This window comes from Sorex fumeus, unplaced genomic scaffold, assembly GCF_029834395.1.
Source record: "Sorex fumeus unplaced genomic scaffold, SorFum_2.1 ptg000006l, whole genome shotgun sequence".
NCBI lineage: Eukaryota > Metazoa > Chordata > Mammalia > Eulipotyphla > Soricidae > Sorex > Sorex fumeus.
The window spans coordinates 49268248-49273210 of record NW_026606063.1 but is presented as its reverse complement, the minus strand read 5'-3'; the positions used below and the strand labels follow the sequence as shown (position 1 = coordinate 49273210).

Here is a 4963-nt window from a genome sequence, read left to right as displayed (position 1 = left end):
CGACCCAAACTTTAGCTTCTTCCTCTTTTGATTTTGTTTGCTTGCTTGTTTGGAGGTCATAGCTGGTGTGCTCAGGAGTACTCTCAGCTCTCCCATGCTGGGCCAGGGATCAAACCCTCCCGAATGCAAAGCATGTACTTAGCCCTTTGAGCTCTCACTCTCTTTGGCCCTGTGAGTTTGTGTTTAAGCTGTAAAATTTGTATTATAGTATTTTCTTTACTGAGTCAGCACCTGGCATGGGATGCAAGGCCCAAGATCTAGAAGTCAGGCTGTGTTCCTTTCCCCAACGCAGATGTGGGAATCTGTGACTGAATGGGAACAAAGGCCAAGTCAGATGAGGCTTCCAGGAGAAAAAGGTAACAGAGTGCAAACTAGGCTGAAGCTGAAGTGGCAGCCAGAGGACAGGGTTGGGAGTCATCAATTTAGTGGCACTAAGTTGGGGCTAAAGAGGGAATGAAGCTGTGCATTGGGAAGGCCTAGGGATTCATCGAAAGAAGGCTGGTCATTGCAAAAGAAGTAGGAATCAAGCACAGGATGAGGTGTGAGAAGCAAATGTACCTTGTGGAGAGGCTGAAGAGAAAGTGCCCCTGGCTTTGAACTTAATGAGGTCATTGGTGTCCTTGGAAAGAGAGTTGATGGATGCTTCATGTGGTTAATCATTACTTCAGTTGGGAGGAGAAAGAGGGAGGCCAGGTGGAACTTGGAGTTTCAGAGCAAAAGCCATCTGAATTGATAAGCAGGAAAGAAAGAGTGGGAGATAACAGTAGCAGCCAAAATTGTTCCTGAATTCACCCCAGGACTAACTTAAGGCACATGCCAGCACCTGGATTCCAGGGCCTGTCCTCACACTTCTCTTCCAATTCCCACTGACTCTTGCCCTACTAAAGAACAGCAGGGAATAACAGGGGCCAAGTTTGGAACACAATGGACTCATATGGCGCTATGAAGCTCGTTTCCATTTAGTAGCTGTTCTTTCTTCATCTCTATGTAGTATCGTGCTAAGTGTCTTGTGCACATTGACCTCACTCCTTCCAACACTCCTTTAGAATATCATCGAGGGACTGGAGACATAGTACTGTGGGTTGTGCCTCTCACTGCACTCCACTGACCCAGTTTTGACCGCTGTCACCCCATATGAACCCCACCAGGAGTAAACCCTAAGCACAAAGCCAGGAGTAAACCCTGAGCATGGTCAGTTGTGGTTCACCAACAGCAGCAACTCTCTCTGTCTCTGTCTCTGTCTGTCTGTCTGTCTGTCTGTCTGTCTGTCTCTCTATATATGTATATATGTCATCAATGTATTAATGAGAAAATTAATAGAGGGGTTAGTTAACCTGTTGGGAATGAAGTGATGAGCTGACAATAAAATTTGCATCTCTAACTAGGCTGTTCTTGCTCTTTGCTGTCCCGTGGGAAATCAGGGAGAGTGGTAGTACTGAAGTCTTTAAGACTTGTGGAGAAAGGCAGAGACATTGCAAGGCTCTGGAAAGTTAAGAACCTATTTTGTGTTCACTTCTCGAACTGCCTGGTTAAGTGGTGAATTAAGTAAACTGCACAACAAAGTCTGGAACCATCTAGAGCTGCAGAAGTATATAACTGTTTCTATATTGATTGAATATAGAAACTGTCTACAGAAAATGTCTAATACAGTAGCCATTAGCCATATGTCACTGTTGGTACTTAAAACGTGGCTATTCAGGGCTGGAGCAATAGTACAATGTGTAGAGCACTTTTGTTGCATGCAGCCAACCTGGCTTCGATTCTCAGCATCCCATATGGTCTTTTGAGTTACTCAAGGAGTGATCCCTGAGTGCAGAAATAGGAGAAACCCCTGAGCATCATTGGGTGTGGTCTAAAAGCTAAAACAAACAAATGAAAACCGTGACTAGTGTGACTGAGGAACTACATTTTCTTTAGTTTATATTTAAATGTAAAAACTGATGCTTGATTCAGTTATTAACATTTTTTAAAAAATACTATAAATACTATAATATTTCCAACTACCAGGTGTAGCTAAAAAACCAAACCAAAAAAAAATTTAAAAAATGACTGTCATCGAGTTTTAGGACTGAAGCTGATAGGTGCTTGGTGGCACCCTTGTTGTTTCCAGGATTGTTCTGCTAATATTTTCTGGCCATATCAGCACTTGTACTTGTCAAAGCTTAAATATTACTCTCCCTAATTCTAATAATGAACTTTCTAAGTAGTTAAAAGATCTCAGCAGCTAAAATGCCTGGTCTGTTCAAGTCACAAATAAGACCTGTCACCATGGGATGAGAGATTAAAATACTGAAGATTACACATCTCCAAGTGTGTTCCTCTTGAAGCCCCTATTAAAAAGACATGTAGTAGACTTAATTATTTTTAGTTTATATTAAAATAGCCTTGGATTATTAATTTAAAAACTGGGTAAAAATAGTGAGGGCATATTTGGGTGGAGTCCTGTTGTTGCTAAGAAAACTAAATGAGGGCCAGCGTGATAATACAGGTGTTAAGGTGTTTCTCTTGCATCCTGCCAATTCAAACCTCTTTTCAGATCCCCAGTAGCACACATGGAACCCGGAACTGCTAGGAGTTACTCCTGAGTACCAAGCCAGGAGTAGTCCCTGAATATTACTGGGTATAATTTAAAAAATGTACTAATACATTAAAATTGGTTATATCACTGTCTGAACATTATAAAACATCAACTTGGTGTTAACTACCAATATAAAATAGGTGTAGAATACTACTAAGACTGTGGTCACATGTGAAAACTGAATCTAAATCAGAATATTTATTGGAAGTGTACTTAACCCAACAAAAGAAAAAGAAAGAACAATCAAATTCTAAGAGGGTTGGATACAGAGTAAACCCAAGGCCGTAGACACCACTGACCAACTCTTTTTTTTTTTTTTTTGCTTTTTTTTTGGGTCACACCCGGCAATGCACAGGGGTTACTCCTGGCTCTGCGCTCAGGAATTACCCCTGGCGGTGCTCAGGGGACCACATGGGATGCTGGGAATTGAACCCGGGTCGGCCGCGTGCAAGGCAAACGCCCTACCCGCTGTGCTATTGCTCCAGCCCCACTGACCAACTCTTGACTCTGGGCTTCTGTGGACTGATTTCATTCTCACTCACTGCAGATGACTTTCCTTCTAAGGTAAGAAACCCAAATCTCTGAGTAAACCTATTACAATTTCCTCTACTGGAAAACTTCTCATCTGAGATATCGTTAAAATAGGAAGCAACCACTAGAAAGGAGAGGCCTAATTCTGAGATATGTGCAAAAACTAATTCCTCTTTTGCTATCCAGAACTCATTGTTCTTTATGAGTTCTGATACAGATAAGAAAGGAGAGGAAGGAAGGAAGGAAGGAAGGAAGGAAGGAAGGAAGGAAGGAAGAACCTAGTTAGACCAGGCTCCCATTCTTCCAACAATTAACTTTGTTCATGGGAGCCAGGACTTATGGAGAGCTTGGTAGCTCCTATTGGAATCCACGATAAAGCTGAAGGTAGAGAAGCTCCCAGATGTAAGGAAGAATGCTGAGCAGATGCTTGCCTTGCCCACCCCTTGTCTGGGGATGGTTGCAGGAAAACATGACCTCCTCATCCTGCAGCAGATCCCATAACGTGAGGCTGAGAATTGATTGCTCCCCTATCAACCGATCATTAAGTTCTTTTTTTTTTCTTTTTGGATCACACCCAGCGAAGCACAGGGGTTACTCCTGGCTCTGCACTCAGAATTTACTCCTGGCGGTGCTTGGGGGACCATATGGGATGCTGGGAATTGAACCTGGGTTGGCCGCTTGCAAGGCAAATGCCCTATTCGCTGTGCTATTGATCCAGCCCCTGATCATTAAGTTCTTTATTGAAGAAAATGGAAAGAACATACCTTGCTTGGTTGCCATGCACTGTCTTACACTGTACATATTTAATTCTCCCCAAAAGTTCATAGATAAGCTCTTTCATGCTCCCCTGTTCTGAGGGATCTGAGTTTTTGGTAACCATACTCTGCGAGCTGAAACCACTGTGCTTGTCCCTCCAAGGTCAGAGTTTAACAACAGAGTGCCAAGAGGCTCCCATGTGGGTCACCTAAGTTCCACACAAGTTCTGCCCCATTGTGTAACAGGAACCCTGCCTCCACTTGACAATGACCTCTGTCTGACAAGATGGTAACTCACCTTCTGCTTGCTGATCCCTAGATTGAGGAATTCAAGGTGCCAGGCAGTAGACATATAGTCCAGAGTTCACTGTGTCTGTTGGCAAGGAAACAGACTCTTACTAGGGCCTGCAATCTTGCAATGCCAGAGGCACAGGGGAATGCAGAATCCACCAGTGTGTCACTGGGAGTGACAGCAAATGTGCTGCTCCTGCTTCCAGTTCTTGGTTCTTAGGCACCTATTTCCTTCTTACTGGGGATACAGCACACGTCTTTAACTCAGTAACTTTGTCCAGTAGTACTTACTACTGAAGAGTTTTGCCTCCCAGATAAAATTCCATTGACGCTTTGGGTAGGTCATTCCATCACTCAATAGTTGGCTGCTTCTAGATACTGCCATGAACCCCAGGTAACACCTGCTTCTCCTTTGCTCAGAACAGGACCTGCTGATCACCTGCTATATAGAATTCTGTGGAATTCCATGCTGTGGATTAAATGCTCTGTAAGCTCTTGGATGGTGATAATGGCTACAGCTCTGAGGATAAGAAGAACAAATTCACATTTAAATTCACATTTAAATAAATGTCATTTATGTGAGGGTTTGAATAAGTGTCCTATGCCTCTTCTGGGATACAAAGGGCTCAACTGATCAATTTATTTTCAGTGGGACTTTTCAAAAAGTAGAGACAAATAAGGGGTTGAACATTGGTCTCGGTTGCTGACACATTCACTATTCAGATACACAAATATCAAGGCCAGTTTTGACAAATGGGAGACCACATTGTTGTCCATGTGTAACCTGTTTCAACTATCATTCATGTGC

At 43.0% G+C, this 4963-nt stretch overlaps 1 pseudogene; it reads left to right on the top strand.

Annotated features, from left to right (window-relative positions):
* The first annotated feature begins 3225 nt into the window (after positions 1–3225).
* LOC130038399 (uncharacterized) lies at positions 3226–3341 on the top strand (annotated as a pseudogene).
* The last annotated feature ends 1622 nt before the right edge of the window (positions 3342–4963 follow it).